The 22,859-nt window shown below is 41.7% G+C and overlaps 1 protein-coding gene across 4 annotated transcripts in view; it reads right to left on the reverse strand.

Moving 5' to 3' along the window:
• KDM4C (lysine demethylase 4C) overlaps window positions 1–22,859 on the reverse strand; it is a 403,798-nt gene that overhangs the window by 365,113 nt on the left and 15,826 nt on the right. The window lies entirely within an intron of this gene.

Below are 22,859 nucleotides of genomic sequence, written 5' to 3' on the forward strand. Positions count from 1 at the left end.
TCTTCCAAGCTCACTGTTTAGAGGCCGAACAAACTTCAATACAAAACTATACACAGGAAGGAGTTCCTGACTCCACCTGAGTTACTCAGAAATGACTTCCCTAGAAAGAGGCAGAGTTAAGCCTTATGAGAAGATGCAGAAGTTTGCCAGATGAGAGAAAGAACACTTTACGTGGTGAAAATATTTGGAAGTTTGCAGGGATGGAGAGGGGAGGTTAGTTTGTCTGGAGCTTAGAAAGAAAAGATTATACAGATCAAAGTAGAAAAGTAGGCAGTAGTAGTGTTGCGAAAACACAAACTTAATCCTGCTGTCTATGAACAGCATGATTCCTTCCACAAACATCTACTGAACACCTACTGTGTGCCAGGCACAGGGAATGCCAAGGTGATAAGGAGCATGGGCAGGCATGCATGCCTCAGGAAGGAGTCCGGCCCCACCCCACTTCCAGATGCAGCAACACTGCCTGGCATCCGACAGCTCAGACAGCAAACCCTCTCAGAACAAAGCTTTCCTTTTCTCATCTTTTTATAATAAATTTAATCTGCTTGACAAAAAGAGAAGTTGGGAAGGGATGGGGTAGATAAAGGGGAAAACATGCAAGGGGATAATAAGAAGTTAAAACAGATCAGGACTACAGATGATGTGATCATCATTTACTGAAGGTTTAAATGAGCGTCTATCTCACAAAGTGCATGTGGGGAGGGAATCCCCTGGTGGTCAAGTGGTTAGGATTAGGTGCTTTCACTCTGGGGCCCCAGGTTTGATCCCTGGTTGGGGAACTAAGATCTCACAAGCCATGCAGCACGGCCAAAAACAAAAAAACAAAGTGCATGCAAGGAAAATGAGGTACATCAAAATTAAACCCTGCCACCCTTCAGGAATTTATAAATTTGAAAATACTCTGTGTGGAGATATATTAATACACAACAGAAAATATTCTGTATTCTCCCTGTCTCAGAAAGGGGGCATGCAAATTACAAACGTTGCACCTAGGGCTTACCTGGTGGCGCAGTGGTTGAGAGTCCGCCTGCCAATGCAGGGGACACAGGTTCGAGCCCTGGTCTGGGAAGATCCCACATGCCGCAGAGCAACTAAGCCCATGCGCCACAACTACTCAGCCTGCGCGTCTGGAGCCCGTGCTCCACAACAAGAGAGGCTGTGACAGTGAGAGGCCCGCGCACCGCAATGAAGAGTGGCCCCCGCTTGCCGCAACTAGAGAAAGCCCTCACACAGAAATGAAGACCCAACACAGCCAAAAAATAAATAATAAATAAATTTATTTTTAAAAAAAAGTTGCACCTCACCAGCCACTTCCCTTCAGGTGCACATGCCTAAATCCATGGGCTGCAGGATAAAAGTCTCACCTCTACACAGGATACACATAACCCTCTAGAAGCGTCCAGATCAGGCCCTTGCAAGAACTATCATGGCCTCGTCCACCACCACAGCCTGCATTACAGTGTATGCTCCAATAATACTCATTGATTTTTTTTGCTTCTCTAAACAAGTACAGCTCTCTACGCCTTTGCCCAAATTATTCTCTCCTGTTGGAGCAGCCTTTACCTGTTTCCTCACCTTTCAAACTCCTGTCCACTGTGGAGATTCCCAACCCTCTGAGGCAGGCCTAGGTGAGCCACCCTATGTTTCTCGACCTCCCTCTCTGCATTTCTCTTACATCAGCTGCCTGTCCCAATGGCACCTACAACCAAACACTGAAGTCCAAGCTACTCAAGGGAAAGGCAGGACCTCCATCTCTTTAAGCCCTGGCACCCCATCTGGTACCCAGCCTGGCTCATAATATCCACTGCAATAACTATTTGCTAACTGAATGAAGGAATAAATGCCAAAATGTCATTGAAGTATTTACATTAAATGATACCAAATGCAGGAAAAAGGAAAGCATTGGCCCCAAACATGGAAAAGTTACTTAGAAAACAGATTCATTTGACCAGTAATATTACCAGAGTAATAGAATGTAAAAATCTGAGCAGTGAGAAAGGGGAAGAAGTCCCCAGAGCACCTCTTAGAAACATCTGGTACCCGGAAGGCAGCCTTACTTTCCCACGGCTGAAGAACAAGGGTGTCCTGCCTCTTCCTCTAAGCAAAGAGCTTGAGAAGCCACTAAAGAAAATTCGGAAATTCAGCTGGTCATTCAACAACTAAGTACTGAGTGCCTGACTGGTGGGTGGACATTCAGAAAGGAATGAAACAAAACCCTAACAGTAGTGGAGTGAAACAGTGAAGTGAAATAAATAATAAGTGCTATGAAGAAGTAAGCCAGGGTAGGGGCACAGAGTGCAAGAGGAGGGGTAGCTGCTTCACACGGGGTGGGCAAGGGAAGCCTTTCAGAGGCCTGAGGGAGGAAATAAACCGTGAGATATCTGGAAGAGCACCTGAGGCTGAGCAACAGTAAGAAGCCTCTTGGGCTCTTCAAAGAACAGCAAGAAGTGAGTGTGGTAAGCAAGGGAGAGAATGGTAAGAGAGGACATGGGGCGTGGGGTGAGAGGGGAGAAAAGGGGTTTGGCTTTTACTTGAAATGAGATAGAAGTAATCTTGAGCTTCTTCCCCCTCCTGTACATCATGTTCTAACATGTGTTTCCCACCAACGGGATGACACTGCTTTCTAAGGTAACTGTTCTGGAGGATGTTAAGCAGAGAAGTGAGCTGACTCATTTTGTGATAGAAGTGAGAAACAGAGGAGTCAAGATTCTGGTCTAAAAAACAGAACAATAGCTCTGATAAGAAACTGAAGCAGGGGCTTCCCTGGTGGCACAGTGGTGAAGAATCCGCCTGCCAATGCAGGGGACACGGGTTCGAGCCCAGGTCAGGGAAGATCCCACATGCCGCGGAGCAACTAATTTCATGTGCCACAACTACTGAGCCTGAGTTCTAGAGCCTGCGAGCCACAACTACTCAAGCCCGCGTGCCTAGAGCCCGTGCTCCGCAACAAGAGAAGCCGCCACAATGAGAAGCCCGCACACCACAGTGAAGAGTAGCCCCCGCTCACCACAACTAGAGAAAGCCCACGCACAGCAACAAAGACCCAACGCAGCCAAAAAATAAATAATAAATAACTTTTTTTAAAAAAAGAAAAACAAGCAATGAGACTGTTAAGATATGCAGCAAATACATAACAATCAGAATTAAACCCTCACCCTTGATCTAGCTTGCTAACTCGTCTGAGAAGTAAACTTTGCCTCTTCCTAACGTCACTACTTCCTTCAGTACACAAAACCAGTTCTACCTCCAAATCAGGTACATTTACTAAAGACCTAGATAGCTTATACTTAGACCTTTTCAATCTATAAAGTTAATACATGATCATGATAAAATTTAAAATGTCAAAGTATCTTAAGATTTAATGTTAATCCCACCACCCAAATCTTTGCCAATATGACAGGCAAAAAAGTCTGGTGCAAAGTTTCATTTCTTTGATTACTAGTGATACTGATCATTTTTGGACATTTATAACCATTTTCATTTCATTTTGGGGTTGCCTACATACCTTCTTTACCCTTAAAAGTTAGTTTATAAATGTTCAGTTCCTTGAGTTTTTCCTAATCCACGTTTATCATTATTAAACTTAATCATGTTGCTAGGATCAAATCCCCAGCCCCGCTTCTCTCTTTTACCTTTATTTCTCTGAGCCAAGCAGAAAAGAAGGTTTAAAGTGCTCTTGCAATAATGTTCCCTAGTTGGAGAAAGACATATTTTGCAAGAAACATCTCTATGATTTTCTACTGAAGGTGATGCAATAGACATTTTTTTTTAACGCTACACCTCTTTACAGACTGAGTCCCCAAAGTGAGTGACAACAATATCTGTGATGATAACTTTGTTATTTTGCCTCTACAGAGCTGGCCCTCAATGTTTTCGAGACCACTCAAACCAAATAATCATATTTATAGTAAGTACCCTAAGAACTTTTTAAATGAACTACAGATCTTTTTCATTAAGTGGAAACAAAAACAAAAAAATCTAACACTAATTCATACTTAAACAACTCACCCAAACCTATTTCCTGAAAAATTTTACCTGATCATGAAGGGAAAACAACTACTCTCCTTATTCTAATAATATATCTCTATTTGGTAGTAAAAAAGAAACTAAGGCTGAGGTTTTCCTGCTAAATGTCAATCTATAGCCTATATTGCTTTCCTTATATACACCTGTATTTCTGACCTGTGTCCTGTTGTTTAAACAATTTCTGTGAGAAGAGTAAAAACTGATGGCTCTCACCATGGGGGTATTAGTTTCTTAGACAATGCCTGCCACAGAACTGGTCTACACTGAAGAGGACACTGGGGATCTACTATAAAGCACAGCCCCCCGGGAGATACAGCACTCACCAGTTAAGCAGATAATGCTCTTGGCTAGAAAGAAAAGGAACCAAGGGACAAACACCAGCTGGGCTAGTGTTCGAAGAGAACTCTGTTCCCACCTCCCCCTCGTTCCTCATGAGGACTTACCCAAACTCTGGAGGCCATCCTTTCCAGTCCTCACTTACTTCTCCTTTCCTACAGTGAGATTTTAAAAAGAAATTGAGCAGCCAAGGCCTGGGCAGAGCAGGTGCTACTACCCTGCTCTACTCCAGGTCCCTGTGAGCCAGGTTCACCGGAAGGAGGGCCTAGGCCCTACCTGAGGCAGCTGGAAGTCTGGCCTTTCAGTTCCACCACTGCAGCTCACCCAGCTTGGTTTCACAGGGAGCTAAGTACGCGTCTGCTTTACAGGCAACCCCGGTGAGGCATTGTTATGGGTTGAATTGTGTCCCCCAAAAGACATGTCGAAAACTAACCCCCAATAACTGTGAATGTGACCTTATTTGGAAACTGGGTCTGTGTACATATAATCAAGTTAAGAGAGGTCAAACTCGATTAGGGTGGACCCTAGTCCAACATGACTTTGGTGTCTCCTTATAAAAGGGGAGGTGACTCAAAAACAAACTTATGGTTACCAAAGGGGAAACACAGCGGGGAGGGATAAATCAGGAGCTTGGGATTAACATACACACACTACTATATATAAGATAGATAACCAACAAAGACCTACTGCATAGAACAGGGAACTCTATTCGGTATTCTGTAATAACCTATATGAGAAAAGAATGTGAAAAAGAATGAATATATGTATATGTATAACCGAATCACTTTGCTGTACACCTGAAACTAACACAACATTATAAATCAACTATAATCCAATAAAATTTTTCTTAAAAAGGTGGGAGGGGAGACAGACCCAGAGAGAAGAACACAGATTGAAGCCATGCAACTGCAAACCAAGGGATGTCAGCAGGCACAACCAGCCACGAGAAATCACAGAACAGATTCTTCCCAGATCCTTTAGAGAACGCATGGCCCTTCTGACACCTTGATTTTGGCCTTCTAGCCTCCAGAACCGTGACTGAATAAATCTCTCTCATTTTGAGCTGTATGAGTTTGTGGTAATTTATTACAGCAGCCCTACCAACTAAGACCAGCATCAAAGGCCAGACCAGAGGGAAAGAAGTAGAGAGAGCAACATTCTCCAACCCCAGTTTTATCAACAGTAAAGCTCATGATACTCTGGCCTTCCATTTGACTCCTTCGTCTTTCTCAGTTGGTTCTAGACTTGGGTGGGAAAGGGAGGTGGCAAGCCTCTACATCGGCCATTAGCATCCCTAACCAGGTACTGAACCACAACAAGAACATCTGGCTTTAAAGGCTGCTCTTTCCTGTCATCTGAGGACCCCACAGGCCTGGGGCCCTAAGTTAGAAAGCAAGACAGCGAAGAAAAGCTCTCGGTATGACGTACTGAGAAGGACACACCACCATGTATATGGCTGTTCCTGCCAAAAATGTAGGTAACCTAAATCTAATCACAAGGAAAAAGCTAAATTAAGTGACATTCTTAAAAATAAGTGGTTTGTACTCGTCAAAAATCTCAGGGCCATCAAAGACAAAGAATGAAAAACAGTTCCAGATTAAAAGATTAATGTAGTATGTGATCCTCAGATCATGGACCAAAAAACAAAAAATTTTTTCTCTTCTCTTTTTTTTTTTTTTAAGTGACATAATGGTATTGTTTTTTAATTTTTAATTTTATTTTATTATACAGCAGGTTCTTATTAGTCATCAATTTTATACACGTCAGTGTATGCATGTCAATCCCAATCGCCCAATTCATCACACCACCATCCCCACCCCCTCCACAGCATTCCGCCCTTGGTGTCCTTACGTTTGTTCTCTACATCTGTGTCTCAACCTCTGCCCTGCAAACTGGTTCATCTGTACCATTTTTCTAGGTTCCACATACATGCGTTAATATACAATATTTGTTATTCTCTTTCTGACTTACTTCACTCTGAATGACAGGCTCTAGATCCATCCACGTCTCTACAAGTGACCCAATTTCGTTCCTTTTTTTTTTTTTTTTTTTTGTGGTACGCGGGCCTCTCACTGTTGTGGCCTCTCCCGTTGCGGAGCACAGGCTCCGGACGTGCAGGTCCGGTGGCCGCGGCTCACGGGCCTAGCCGCTCCGCGTATTTCGTTCCTTTTTATGGCTGAGTAATATTCCATTGTATATATGTACCACATCTTCTTTATCCATTTGTCTGTCAATGGGCATTTAGGCTGCTTCCATGACCTGGCTATTGTACATAGTACTGCAATGAACATCGGGGTGCATGGGTCTTTTTGAATTATGGTTTTCTCTGGGTATATGCCCAGTACTGGGATTGCTGGATCATATGGTAATTCTATTTGTAGTTTTTTAAGGAACCTCCATACTGTTTTCCATAGTGGCTGTATCAATTTACATTCCCACCAACAGTGCAAGAGGGTTCCCTTTTCTCCACACCCTTCTTCTCTTTTACTACAAAGAATATTTGTAGGACAAGTGGCGAAATTTGAGTAAGACTGGTAGATGAGATAATAGAACTGTGTCAAGGCTAATTTCTTGATCTTGATAACTGCACTGTGGTTAGAGAATATTCTTGTTTTTACGAAATATATGATGATGTATTTACAGGTAAAGGGGTATTACAAGTTACTTTCATATGGTTCAGAAAAGAATATGTGTATTATACACACATACACAGAGTAACAGAGAGAAGGTGAGAGTGAGAAAATGATGAGCATGGAACAACTTTAATATTTGGAAAATCTAGATGAAGTGTATGGGAATAACTTTGTCTTTTGGCAAGTTTTCTGTTATTCTGAACTTATTTCAAAATAAAAAGTTTAAAAAATAACAACTAACAGGAGTCAGGTCAAAAGTATGTAGGAACACTTTGGGAGGCAGAAGATAGCCATGGTGGCCCCATGCATCACGATAGAGCCTGAATGGGATGAAAAGGACATCCGTACAAACACAGCAACAGCAATGAGAATGTGGATACATACTAACTGGTAATGGGAGCCAAGATTCTCACTCTCAGGGAACGGAGTTCACGAATAAAAAGAGGGAGGAAACTAGAGTTAACTTACGGCACTAGGAGGGAATCTGGAGGTACTGGTTGGTATAAACTCACAGCGTGTGTGTGTTATGTGCATATATGTATATGTACATGTACATGTACAGATAATTCCTTAGCTCTGCCCACTGAGAGGCTTGGAGAGCAGTAACACCCCAGTAGCAATAAGTTCTCAAATCTCTGTTGCTAAATACTACCATTCTCCACTAAAAGGAACCAGGGCTTCTTGGATAAAAGTCTGATTCCATGGCAGGCGAAGAAAAACTACAAGGTGGGCCTGGAATATCTTGTGCTAGAAAGTAAGGAAATACTCAAAATAACAATGGGGACAGGTCAAAAGGACAGAAAAGCCAACTTGAAGGGGCTTCCACGGGCTAAATCTGGGGGAACTGAGCATAAAAATAATTGATAATAATAGACTATAATCAACTAAATAAAGCAAGAAACCATGAGTCTATAATGAAATAAATACACTGTAAAATATTTTTAAACCTGTAAGTCTATAATATTCCTTAAAAAAAAAAACTGATCAATCACCATTAGAATACATCAACATAATACTCCAAAGATTTAAAATAAAAGGAACGGGGGGGGGGGGACTTCCCTGGTGGCGCAGCGGTTAAGAATCCGCCTGCCAATGCAGGGGACACAGGTTCGAGCCCTGGTCCAGGAAGATCCCACATGCCGCAGAGCAACTGAGCCCATGCGCCAAAACTACTGAAGCCTGTGCACCTAGAGCTTGTGCTCCGCAACAAGAGAAGCCACCGCAGTGAGAAGCCTGCTCACTGCAACGAAGAGTAGCCCCCGTTCGCCACAACTAGAGAAAGCCCATGCGCAGCAACAAAGATCCAACACAGCCAAAAATAAATAAATAAATTTAAATTTTAAAAAAAAGGAAGGGGGACTTCCCTGGTGGTGCAGTGGTTAAGAATCTGCCTGCCAATGCAGGGGACACAGGTTCGAGCCCTGGTCTGGGAAGGTTCCACATGTCGCGGAGCAACTAAGCCTGTGTGCCACAACTACTGTGCCTGTGCTCTAGAGCACGTGAGCCACAACTACTAAGCCCGCATGCCACAATTACTGAAGCCCACATCCTAGAGCCCATGCTCCGCAGCAAGAGAAGCCACTGCAATGAGAAGCCCGTGCACCACAACGAAGAGTAGCCCCCGCTCACTGCAACTAGAGGAAGCCTGCGCACAGCAACAAAGACCCAAAGCAGCCAAAAGTAAAATAATAAAAAAGTAAAATAAAATAAAAGGAAGGAATCAAGCCTCTGTCCTTCCTGAACAAATGATATTTTAGGTGAGGAGGAGAATCTGTGACCTCACAATATGTCACTTTGGCATGTGAATTCTTTTGAGCTGAAGGCAATCAAGACCCAGCAGAGTCAAGAAAAATTTTACCTATCCCTTAACTACCTGAAGAATTTAGATTGGGACCCTCGGTCAGAAAGAGAGCTATTACCAGAGATAACTTTTAATCTGAAAGACCTACCTGTACAACAGAGCAAACATCTACTATCAAACATCTGCTCTTCTTATTGTCCAGTGAATTACCCTCCTCACCTTTGAAGCCCCAGGCCCCTACCCCATTCCTTAGCTCAAGATGGCATATGAGCCTCAACTACCCAACCTGCCCTTGGGTCTCATATATTTGGGGCTCCTGTACATATGAATTTAAATCTAGTATTTTTCAAAATTGTTTTTCTCCTGTTAATCTGCCTATGTCAATTTAATTATTAGACTAAAGAAATCTAGAAGGGAAGAAGGGAAATTTTTTCTGCCAGTACACAGGGTAAGCAAAGAATTAATGGTAGAAAGTTCTTTATAGAAAACTTCCAACTAATAAAAGTAGAAAAAATAACACAATTCTATGATCACCATTTACCTTTTTTTTTTTTGCAATCCCTAATAAAATAATCTACAGAAACATCATCAATCGATGTTAAAATCAAGAGTTGACAAGTTAATAGGAAGTTTTATAATGGAGGAATCACCCTCACAATCGGTGGACTGAGTAGACATGAAGCAATGGAAAATATATAACATCACCTATTAATCATATTGACCCAAAAAAGTAAATCTGAATCTAAACTCGAGCCATAAAATCTACCTACCGGTGGTCAGGAAATACAGGGGCTAGTGGAACAAACTAAACACCACCACAAGAAAGCAGTATGTTAAACACTGAATGTGGGATAGTCTATATTCTGAAAGCCAATGGGGGAGGGGTGGTGGTGGTGGGAGGGGTGAGAACAAGGGACTGCTACAGCATTAAAAAGACATAATAGGGCTTCCCTGGTGGCGCAGTGGTTGAGAGTCTGCCTGCCGATGCAGGGGACACGGGTTCATGCCCCGGTCCGGGAAGATCCCACATGAATTTAAATCTAGTATTTAAATAGCGGCTGGGCCCGTGAGCCATGGCTGCTGAGCCTGCGCGTCCGGAGCCTGTGCTCCGCAACGGGAGAGGCCACAACAGTGAGAGGCCCGCGTACCGCAAAAAAAAAGAAAAAAAAAAACACCAAAAAAAGACATGATAGATATGAATTAAAACGATATGCATCACCAGATATTTACATAGAAAAGCAGTAGAATGATGGAGCAAAGGAGGAAAAAATAAGATTAAAAGAGAAATAGCAAAACTGGAACCAAAAGGGTCTTTTATATGTATATACATATCAATACTCTGCTCTGTTATAAATCAGAAAATGCCTTAGAAAATTCCTCATTTAAAAGGCATAAAGGGCTTCCCTGGTGGCACAGTGGTTGAGAATCCGCCTGCCAAGGCAAGGGACTCGGGTTCTAGCCCTGGTCCAGGAAGATACCACATGCCGCAGAGCAACTAAGCCTGTGCACCACAACTACTGAGCCTGTGTGCCACAACTACTGAAGCCTGCATAAAGCCCATGCTCCACAACAAGAAAAGACACTGCAGTGAGAAGCTTGCACACCGCAACAAAGAGGAGCCCCCACTCGCCGCAACGAGAGAAGAGCCTGCGCACAGCAACAAAGACCCAACGCAGGCAAAAATAAAATAAATAAATTTCTAAAAAATAATTTAAAAAAATAAAAGGCATAAATTAGGGACTTCCCTGGTGGTCCAGTGGGCCACCACTCTTCCAATGCAGGGGGCCTGGGTTCAATCCCTGGTTGGGGAACTAGATCCCACATGCATGCCGCAACTAAGAGTCTGCATGCCACAACTGAAGATCCCACATGCTGCAACTAAGACCCGGCACAGCCTAAATAAATAAATAATAAAAGGCATAAATTAGAACACTGAACTTTTTGGATTCAATACTCAAGACTTTTTTTTTCTGTCTGCCATATTACTTTCAACTTACAATGTTCAATGGCTGAGTATCAGAGTTCCTTTATCACCAATCAGATTCCACTAAGTAGGCAATTATTAGAAAATGGATGGGGCGCGGAGGCAAACTTCCATTCAGTTATAGCTTGTGCAACATAATAACCACCTAATTGTTAGAAATCCTATTATCCTTTTCCCTTGGGATGAAGTTTCCATTCATCACTATCAGTACAATGACCAGACACTTCCCTAGTAGGCCAGTGGGTAAGACTCACACTTCCAATGCAAGGGGCCCGGGTTCGATCCCTGGTGGGGGAACTAGATCCTGCATGCATGCTGCAACTAAGAAGTCCGCATGCCGTGGTGAGGATCCCGTGTGCTGCAACTAAGACGGGCACGGCCAAAATAAATAAACATTAAAAAAAAACAAAACAATACAAAGACCAGTAACCATGTTGATAAATTAGGCCATGCCCAACTCCTCAGGTGGAAGCACTAGGCAAAACAAAAGGTTACGGTAACAAATGACAGTTACTCCACTTTCTAGCAATTCAACTAAACTGATATCACAGTGGTAATATCAACCAAAGAAAATGGCATCTTATACAAAATCACCATCACAATGGGAGTTGAACTAAATCATTTGGTATATTTCTTTCAAATTGTGACTGTCTTCACTTAAGAGGCAACCAAGTAAAGAGGCAAGACCAGACCTTAAAGTCAAACCAGTCAGATTCTAATCCCTCCCACATGCCTCCTACACTTAATAGCTGCAGGGCATCAAGAAAATTACTTAAACTACACCTGATTCCCCATCAGTCAAATGAGATAACACTACCTCCTCTATAGCACTGTGATGGGGACTCAGTAAGTTGCTAAATATAACACTCTAGTACACTGCCAGGCTATAGTAGGCACAGATGTTGGCTTTTAAAAAACAAACAACAACCAAAAAAACCTATTCAAATTAAATCTCTTCTATTAGCTTCTTCCCCACTGCCTACAGACATGCTCAAATCTCTCCCATATAATTTTTAAAGGCTCCCTGTACACCATGGCCCCTCCTACATAGACCTCAGCTACAGCCTTCAGCCTTCTTTACCCAACCCTCATAGACAAAACCCAACAGAGATAACAGTCAGTCTTCATCTTTCCCCTTACCCCTCCTGCCCTCGTCAACCACTAACACACTTTCTGTATTTATAGATTTGCGAAGCTGGACATTTCATATAAATGCAACCATATAAAAAAAAACCCAACAGATAATAGCCTACACTCATTTTATCTGCTTCATCTATGCAATCTTCAATCCCACTGCGATCTGACATCTCCATAAACCAGTGCATTGAAATCATTCTGGCAAGGGTTGCCAGTGACTTTCCAATTGCTATATCCAATATGTTGTTCTTAATCCTCTTACCAACCTCTCTGCAGTCTTCATAACTGGACAAGTCCTCTCCTGCCATAGCTTCTGGGGATGGTGGGACATACACCATCCCCTTCTCACTCTCTTATCGTCACTGCACTTTCTGGAACTCCTTTCCATGCTCCTCTTCAGCCAAACCCCTCACCTGCAAGGTTCTTTCTGTGGTTGTCTTCCCTCTACACCAGACACAGACATTATGGCAGGGTTCATCCACATTGGCCTCAACTGTCCTTACCAATGCCTCAGAAATACACAGCAGGGCTTCCCTGGTAGCGCAGTGGTTAAGAATCCGCCTGCCAATGCAGGGGACATGGGTTCAAGCCCCGGTCCAGGAAGATCCCACATGCCGCAGAGCAACTAAACCCGTGCACCACAACTACTGAGACTGCACTCTACAGCCCTCAAGCCACAACTACTGAAGCCTGCGTGCCTAGAGCCCGTGCTCTGCAACAAGAGAAGTCACTGCCCTGCGCACCGCAACAAAGAGTAGCCCCCGCTCGCCACAACTAGAGAAAGCCCGCGCACAGCAACGAAGCCCCAACGCAGCCAAAAATAAATAAATAAAATAAATAAATTTTTAAAAATCATATTAAAAAGCTATTAATGAGATTTAAAAAAAAAAAAAAGAAATACACAGCAAGAACCTCTCTCCCCTGAATCCAAGTCCAGTAAATCTAAGTGCCTACTGGGCACAGCCATTCAGACATGATTCTCACACTCAACAGAGACAAAGCTGAATCTAAAACTTAACAGGGATAAAAAGGAATCTTTCCTCCAAAATCTACTTCTCTATCCCAGAGTCTCCATCCTGGTTCATTCAATCCATCCATAGTCTTGCTTGTCTTTTTGTGACCAACACTGTCCGGCACTAATTCTCAAAGAGCTTATGTGTAAGAGGGAGTACACAGGTGGTTATGATGCCACAGGCCAGGTGCTGCAATAAAGGGAAGCACAGAGCACCATGAGAGCCTTTAGTAGTACAAGAACAGTGGGATCCAACCTTAAAGAATGTAAAGGGAAGGGAGAAGGAAGAACATCTCCTACACAAGCCCTGCCCTCCACTGCAAGGACCACATCAGAATCCAAGGAGCCATCCTGAGACCTCCCTCACTCTCCACTTCTGTGTGGATGCCAACTGTTGTCTATTCGACTTCCTGAACATCTTTCATATCCATTCTCTAATCTCCATTCCCAATGTTATTATCCTAAGTCAAGCTTTAGTCCTTTCTTTCCTAAACTACTCCAAGAGTCTTTGCTGATTTACATATCTTTTGATTTTCCCCTCAATCCTCTTCTATACATTATAAAAAAATACAGAACAAACTTTCAAAGCACAAAATTGATCATGCCATCCCTATTTTAAATCCTTTAATAGCTCAGAACCATTTCAGCATGAAAACCATGATCCAGCTCTTGCCTTCTCCCCCAGCCTCAAAAAGCCCTTTAGCCTACTTGAAACCTTTGCTTCATTCTAACCAAAGTTCCCATGGATGCCAGGCTATTTCCCGCCTTTGCTGTACTATATACAGACATGCATCATGTGTATGACATTAATGAGTACTTCCTGTGAGCTAGATATCTACAAAGTGCATTACTGTGCACTTTCCTATTTAAACCCTAAAGTAACTCCACTGAATATCTCTCATTCACCAATGATGGAAATTAAAATGCTTACCCAAGACCCCATAGTAAGAGCTGAGGATGTGACCTAAGCCTTACCTAAAATTCTATTACCATATTTATAACTACGATGCTATTTCCTTGGCCTTTTCTCAGTTGGCAATCTGGCAAAAAGCTATCTTTCAAAGTTTATCTCAAGTATAAACTGCTTTATGAAGCCTTTCCCGACAACACTCCTCACCAACTACCAATGTCACTTTTTTAATGCTCTCCTCACTCTCACTCCATATCCGCAGTCAATCGTCATTCTTCCTGGATTCTGCATTTGCAAATTCACCTATTCGCTAAAATTTATAACCCCAAAATCAATGATTGCGGCACTTGTAAGGTTATTCACAAACACGCATGGAGTGGTGAAATATGTGAATCACCCTACATGCGTGTTCATCCAGCTGAGGTCAAACAAGGCAATGATTTGCCTTCTTGTTTCAGCCCTCATACTGTAAACAAGTATCCTTTTTGCAGTCTATTTACTGTCAGTGTTTTTTACATTTTTTGTGCTTCTTTTTGGTGATTTAGCTGCTCAAATGAGCCCCCAAGCACAAGTTCCTAAATGCAAGAAAGCTATGATGTGCTTTCTGATGAAAATACATGTTACATAGCTTCATTCAGTTATCAGTTACATTGTTGGCATGAGTTCACTGTTTCTTTTTTTGTTTTTTTATAAATTTATTTATTTTTGGCTGTGTCAGGTCTTCATTTTGGTGCACAGTTTCTCATTGCGGTGGCTTCTCTTGTTGCGGAGCACAGGCTCTAGGCATGTGGGCTTCAGTAATTGTGGCACGTGGGCTCAGTAGTTGTGGCTCCCGGGCTCTAGAGTGCAGGTTCAGTAGTTGTGACACACGGGCTTAGTTGCTTAGTTGCATGTGGGATCTTCCTGGACCAGGGCTCGAACCCATGTCCCGTATATTGGCAGGTGGATTCTTAACCACTGTGCCACCAGGGAAGCCCTAGTTCACTGTTAATGAATGAATAATTACATATTAAATAAGGTGTCTTTAAACAGAAGCACACATAACACAAGATCAATATATCACCTTGACAAGCGCTGACAAGCATTGTGATCAAAGACACATAGGAATCTAACCTATATTTCCCCTAGGAGCAATGGTTCAGAATTCACTAATTCAGTATTCACAGTGACTTTATAGAACATAACTACCACAAATAATGAGAACTGACTGCACCTAAGCCCTTTTAATTAGATCATTCAGAAAAAGCCCCTACCTACCCCACCCCAGCCCATGGAAGCCATTCTCCTCCCTTCCCCTCAAGAATTTCTCCCACCTACAGCAGTGAGCCAGGCAGCCAATCCTGCACACTACAATTGACCTGAGCTAGCTCAATCACTCCCCCAGGAACTCACAAGTGGGGAAGAGAGGAAGCCATGAGGGGCTGTGGCAGCCACTGGCTTCCTTGGGCATTAACAGAAAGGAGATGAGCAGAGAGAAGGGGAGGTGGGTGGAGAGAAAGAGAGAAAGAGATTGATTTGAGAGAGGAAAAAAGAAAGGGAAGAAACCGAGCCTGAGTCACCCAGGCATAATGTAAGTCATAAGGTAAATGCCTGAAGAGTCTGCATCTTCAAGAGACTGCAGGGTCTGGGTCTTCCCTGGTGGCGCAGTGGTTGAGAATCCGCCTGCCAATGCAGGGGACATGGGTTCGAGCCCTGGTCTGGGAAGATCCTACATGTCGTGGAGCAACTAAGCCCATGCGCCACAACTACTGAGCCTGTGTGCTGCAACTACTGAAGCCCGCATGCCTAGAGCCTGTGCTCCGCAACAAGAGAAGCCACCACAATGAGAAGCCCGCGCACCACAACAAAGAGTAGCCCCTGCTTGCTGCAATTAGAGAAAGCCCGTGAGCAGCAGCAAAGCCCCAACACAGCCAACGATAAATAAATTAAATTAATAAATTTATTTTAAAAAAAAGAGAGACTGCAGGGTCTGGAGACTTGAAATCTACATTGCAAAAGGCACTCCAGATATGATTTAAATTCTTCCAATAGGAAGACAGTTGAATTCAGAACTGGGCAGAGTGGGGAGAGAGGTGGAAACCCACAAGGCATCCTTTTTGTTGGAACAGATCTAGCATAGGTAGTCTGGATCTTTAACAGTCCTGGCGTGATTCCTGACCCCTGGATCACAACTTAGATAGTTAGTCCATGGAACAAACAAATGCAGCAGCAACTTCTTGCTCCCCAGATCTCAGCCAAGGTGCTATGATCCCATACCCTGATTCTTCAGTTTTCTATTTGTGGCAGAAATGGTAGTTCCCAAGGCAGGCCCACCAGCAATGGTGTTTTGGGAGATATCCCAGGAGATAGGTCCCTGGGGTCCCAGCCAAGAACCTTTTCTACAGCCTTCAACAACTCCAATAACAAATCTCTTTCTGGTTAAGTTAACCAGGGACGTGTCCACTGTCTGTAATCGAATCATGACTGATAGAATTATCAAATATAAACTAATAGCGGTGAGTAGAAAAGAAACCTGGTATACAAATGATCAGTTCCTTGTGTATCTTAATGAAATTAAGCCAAATTACTCAAAATTCATTTTGTAGTAATTGAGCAAAATTATTAACTGAGCCATTTAACAAACTAGCCAGCCACTACAGCTACTTTCTCTTACTGGTCTAGCATAGTAGAAGCTATCAAGAGCCTTTTGCTTAATCAATTCACCAAATGCTAATGCAATGTCTGTGAAAAACCTCACTGCTGCCCACAACATAGGCGAGGCTAGCAGGCTATACCTATTGTGTCTAAGTATCAGCTGAAATGCATGCTTAGCAATCAACAGTGCTTATTTCCAATCCAGTTTATGCAAACTGTGCCATTATGTGATGTGACTAAATATTATTTAAGTAGGTGAAGTGTGAATACAAAAATGTTATTGTTTCTACAAAATTTAAGTTAAATATTTTGGAAAAATCCAGTATAGATAAGATGACTTAAAAAAAAGGAGGGGGGGGATGCCAAATGAAGTGTAGGAGCTGCAGTAGTAAAAGGTTAGGGGGTAAAGGGATTTGTAAAATCTAGAAGGATTCTGGCTCATATTATTTCAAGTGTCTAAACTCTCACTTTAAAAAAACAGAAACTGAGTGGTACATGCTATATTGGGAGCGTATTGCTTATGCAAAAGAGGAAATGCAAGACTCTAACCTTTACTCAAAGAAAAGGCTTTATCCTACAACAAAACGTAAGCAAATGAATGTATATTTATGTTTTAAGTAGAAATAAAATAATAGATGTATCTTTCTGATTTACATCTTTAAAATAAAAACTACTCAAGAACTTTTGGAAAAACTACTCTATGCCTTTATAATACAGACATAAAAATAATGCAATGTCAACATTTGTCAAAATATCTCCTTATGGCTAAACAGAGCTATTTCCCTTGTCTGTTCCATAGTGCCAAGCCCTCCATCCCTGATTTAGGGGAAAATCAAATCAATAAGGGAACTTATCTTGAGTTAAAGAAAAACACAAAGCTCTGTGGGTTTACTCTTATACTTATGCTATTGTAAATAGTATTTCTTTAACTTTTGCTTTAGAAATAATTTGAAATTTACAGAAAAACTTCAGGAATAGAAAAATAAAAAACAAAAAAAGCCCTCTTACACTTAACCCAGATTCATCAAATTAGTATTTTACCCTATTTATTTATCAATTTGTGTTCTCTTTCTCTCCACATACTGACACATACATGTAATTTTTCTGAGCCATTTGAGTAAGTTGCATATATCGTGGCCCTTAACCCTAAAAACTTTAGTGTGTGTTTCCTAAGAATAGAGGTCTTCTCTTACTCACAGACACAAGAGTTTTCAACTCCAATAAGTTTAACATAGAGACAATAACTGATATCTAATTTCTGTGTTCCAATTTTGTCAAGTGACCCAATAATATCCCTTATAGCATTTTTTTTTCGCTCCAGTAGGGAATTCAGTCTAGGATTAGATATTGCATGTAGCTGTCATTTCTCTTTAGTATTCTTAAAACTGGTATATTTCCAGAATCTATTTTTGTCTTCAATGACATTGTCATTTTTGAAGAATACAGTCACTTTTACATTTAAACACAAACATTTAAACAGAATATTTAATTGTTTTAAATACAACATTTCTTATTTCAGTGTATTTTTTTCTTTTGTTGCTGGTATATTAAAATGTCATTAACTTTTTTTTTTTTTTGTCTGCGTTGGGTCTTCGTTGCTGCGTGCGGGCTTCTCATTGTGGTGGCTTCTCTTGTTGTGGAGCATGGGCTCTAGGCACGCGGGCTTCAGTAGTTGTGGCTCCTGGGCTCAAGAGCGCAGGCTCAGTAGTTGTCGCTCGGGCTTAGCTGCTCCACGGCATGTGGGATCTTCCCGGACCAGCGATCGAACCCATGTCCCCTGCATTGGCAGGCGGATTCTTAACCACTGCGCCACGAGGGAAGCCCCATAAAAATGTCATTAACTTTTAAATGATCTCATATCCAGCTACCTTGCTAATAATCTCGTTTCCAAAAATTTGTCTGTAGATTATTTAATGATTCTATATTGATCATGTGAAAATCATCTGAGAATAGTAATTGTTTTGTTGTTTCCTTGACAATACTCATTCATTTTATTTCTCTTTCTAATCTTACTGACCTGGCTAGGGCATCCTAGTGCTAAAGAGGAGTGACAGTAGAATGTCTTATTATAAAGGGAATGCTTTTAATCTTTACTCTTCAGAATAATGTTTACTATGTATAGGTTCCCTTTAAAAGGTTAGAAAAGTTCTGTTCTATCCCTTTCTCTAGGTTTTTTGTTTTATTGGGAGGGGGCGAGGTTGGTTTGCTTTTAAAAGAATTTTATCAAATGCTTTTTCTATATCTATTAGGATGGGTTTTCTCCTTTACTATTGAGATTAAATATAATTTAAATGTTGAACCAACCTATATTTCTGGAATGCACCCAATCTGATGATAATGTATTGTCAGAGTTGCACACTGTGGAATTATTTGTGTTAATATTTCATTTAAGTTTTCCTATCCTATCTTCATGAGGCTAGTAATTTTCCTTATTCATATTGTCCTCATCTGGTGCTGGTATTAAGACTTGCTAACCTGGGACTTCCCTGGTGGCACAGTGGTTAAGAATCTGCCTGCCAATGCAGGGGTTCGATCCCTGGTCCGGGAAGATCCCACAGGCCTTGGAGCTACTAAGTCCGTGCGCCACAACTACTGAGCCCACATGCTGCAACTACTGAAGCCCGCGCACCTAGAGCCTGTGCTCCGTGCCTGGAAGCCACCACAATGAGAAGCCTGCGCACCGCAATGAAGAGCAGCCCCCGCTCACCGCAACTAGAGAAAGCCTGCGTGCAGCAAGCAAGACCCAACGCAGCCAAAAAAAAAAAAAAAAACACTTGCTAGCCTGAAAAAATGAGTTGGGGGGTGTTCCCAAAAAGAGGGAAATTTTGAGTTTGTGAGGGTTGAAATTAGGTATAATTTGAATACTTTGTAGAACTAGCTTGCAAAACCATCTGAACCTGGTATTCTTTGTGGTAAGACATATAACTACAGAATAAAAACTCTCAGATGGTATATTTCTACAACTTGAATACATTTCAGCATTTATATTTTTCTGGAAAACTGTCCATTCGAATGTATTAGCATAAGTTTTTCATGGTCTCACCTATAGTTTGGTATTCTTTTCAGTCCTAACACTGTTCTTGTCCAATTTTTTTTTCCAAGATGAGGATCTATAGCTCCCATCACTCTCAAAAATGTATCACATATGACCCCAAAAATAGTTAAGAACCACTGGACTAGATCATGGCCACAGAAGTGGTCTGAGCTGTGGTTCCATCTATACCCAGAGGTATAAGCACTTCATCTTTGTTAATGTTTAGTCTTGGTAACCTTTAAACTTAGGAAATTAAACAAGCTCAGTGTTCCTAAACACTAGTGGGCAGTGGTTCCGTCAGTTCACTAAAACACAGGAATGGAAGTGTTCTGATTTTTCATAAAGTTACACTTCTTCTTCTTGAAGAATGCTCTTTCTGCTTTGTTGGTGCTTTTTTGAACAGTAAGTTATAGTAAGTTTTCTTTTATAATTTTTACTTTAGAAAATTAAAAGTTGACAAGCCTAAGTCCAGCTTATTTTTTCAAATCTGGGAACCAATAAACTAAATGATCTCTAAGATCCTTCATGAGCCCAGCATTACATGTGAGAGAGGGAAAAGAAGAGAGGGTGGAGGGATGAAAGGAATTGCTTATTTACATTAATAAAAATGGAGTAACTTACTCAAGTTGAAGTTCTTATTTACCTTCCTAGTTTCCGAGTTTTTAACTTTACAGACCCCCAACCTCTACCTAGATAGATGAAACTTCCAAAGGTAACATTCTCAACAAACCATTCTCTTAGTAAAAATGGCTTCCAAATGGAAGCCATTCAAGTGGAATCTGAAATGACATTGGCAAACCACTTTAATTTCCAATTCTTCAGCTTGACATTTAAGATAAGTAATCCCATTATTTTCCTCTAAAGCACACAGATTTTCAGACCTTTCTAACTATCCCTCCTAAATCATTCATTCATTCAAATGACAACCCTCTCTTTCTATAGCTAAATAAGATTAATCAAAGAATTTGCCTGCTAAAATTATTTAACTTCAAGGACCTGGAGGCAATAAGGTGGAAAGAAAAAACTTTATCTTAGATAGGTAAAGATATGAGAGCAATCTCAAAAATGCTGAACACAAGCACTGACTATTGAAAGAGGCATGCCCACTATAGAAAAGTTAATGGAGGCAGACCACAAAGTCATCCTAAGATTCCTCCCATCAATCCCCAAATGTGTGACCAAGCAGAAGCAGAAGACTCTGCATTACTAACAGCAGAGGCAGCTAACATTCAAGAACTTAACATCAAGAGGTTAACAAACTCATTCAAGGTCACACAGCTTTGAAAAGGTATTTTCAAATTTTGTCGTGGATAACTAAATGGGCAAGTAGGTGGAAAGGGAGGCTCAGGTGCTTGAAATGTGCTTCCATCTGGCTCTAGATGCAGAAGCCAAAAGTAAAAAGAATTCCTCCCAGGATAACTGCCTAACTCAACCAAAATCACATGGAAAACAACAGTAATAAAGATTGGCCAACTGGGCTTCCCTGGTGGCACAATGGTTGAGAGTCCGCCTGCCGATGCAGGGGGCACGGGTTCGTGCCCCGGTCCGGGAAGATCCCACATGCCGCGGAGCGGCTGGGCCCATGAGCCATGGCCACTGAGCCTGCGCGTCTGGAGCCTGTGCTCCGCAACGGGAGAGGCCACACAGTGAGAGGCCCGCGTACCGCCAAAAAAAAAAAAAAAAAAAGATTGGCCAACTGACCAGAAATTCCTTCCCCTTTGTCAGATAGCAAAAATCCAGAAGAATGAGGAATCCTAGCAAAATTGACAAATACATGCAGTATGTACTTCAGAGTCAAACTCAAGGTACAAACATAAATGCTACAGGAGTTCCTGGGGAAAAGGCAAGACCACAGATGGCCACTGTGGGGGAAGGCATAAAGAAGAGGTGAGTTTGAAGTGGGTCTTAAGTAAATGGGATCAAAAAAGGGTGAGCTATCCTTCTATGGGGGATAGGGAGCACATAATAACAGTGCTAATATAGGAAAATTAACTCATTTAATCCTCCCAAGAGCCCAGCCCTACGAGGTAAGTAGTATTATTAACCTTATTCTGTAAGTGGGGAATTGGAAGCGCAGAGCGATGTTCTCAAACTTTTTGATCTCAGGTCTCCTTTATACTTTTAAAAATTATTGAGGAACCCAATAATAAGAGCTTGTATTTATGTGGGATATATATTTACTAAAACAGAGGAATTGTAAAATTATAAGTTAAAAGATAAATGTTAAATCCCCATATGTATGAAACTTTTAAGATAATTTAAAACTGTACATGGGTCAAAGGCAACAATGGTTCTACCAGAAGGGGGGGGGGAGAGATTTTTATCCTGTTTGGAAAACTGGCATTGTGTGGAACCACTGCAGTCCTCTTTGTTTGTCACAACTGGAGGAATGCTAGTGACACCTAGCGAGGGAGAGGCCAGGGATGCTGCTTAACAGCCCTACAATGCATAGGAAAAGCACCTACAACAAAATAATTATCCAGCCCTAAATGTCAATAGTGCGGAAGTTAAAAACCTTGCTCTAGGGACTTCCCTGGTGGCCCAGTGGCTAAGACTCCACACTCCCAATTCAGGGGGCCCAGGTCTGACCCCTGGTCAGGGAACTAGATCCCACATGCCACAACTAAGAGTTGCATGCCACAACTAAAAGATCCCGCATGCCAAAACGAAGATCTCACGTGCCGCAGTGAAAACTCAGCACAGCCAGCCAGCCAGCCAGGTAAATACATACATACATACATACATACAACCCTGCTCTACTGACATTCAGAAAGCAACTCCAATGTCCATCTACAGAAGAATCAATAAATAAATCAGAGTATATTCACCCAATGGAATATTATACAGCAGTGAAAGTTAACAAACCAAAGCTACTCCCAAAAATACGATGAACCTCAGAAAGTTAAGTCTTGGACTAGTCAAAGTACGTGTCCATTTACAAACCTAGAAGATAAAGTTTAATTTGTTTTTTAAGGATAAATGCATACAAGATACATCTTTTTTTTTTTTAAGTGAAGGAATACTGAACATAAAAATAAGGACAAGGTTGGGAATTCTCTGGCCGTCCAGTGGTTAGGACTCTGCGTTCTCACTGTCAAGGGCCTGGGTTCGATCCCTGGCCAGGGAACTAAAATCCCATAAGCCACATGGCTCAGAAAAAAAAAAAAAAAAAAGCAATAAAAGAAAATCAGGACAAGGCTGCTAAGCAAAGGTAGGGATAGAAGAGAATCACAAAGTTTTTTTTTTTTAACATCTTCATTGGAGTATAATTGCTTTACAATGGTGTGTTAGTTTCTGCTTTATAACAAAGTGAATCAGTTATACATATACATATGTCCCCATATCTCTTCCC

This window comes from Delphinapterus leucas, chromosome 6, assembly GCF_059928025.1.
Source record: "Delphinapterus leucas isolate spDelLeu-1000000601 "Yukka" chromosome 6, BTC_Dleu_Yukka2, whole genome shotgun sequence".
Lineage (NCBI taxonomy): Eukaryota > Metazoa > Chordata > Mammalia > Artiodactyla > Monodontidae > Delphinapterus > Delphinapterus leucas.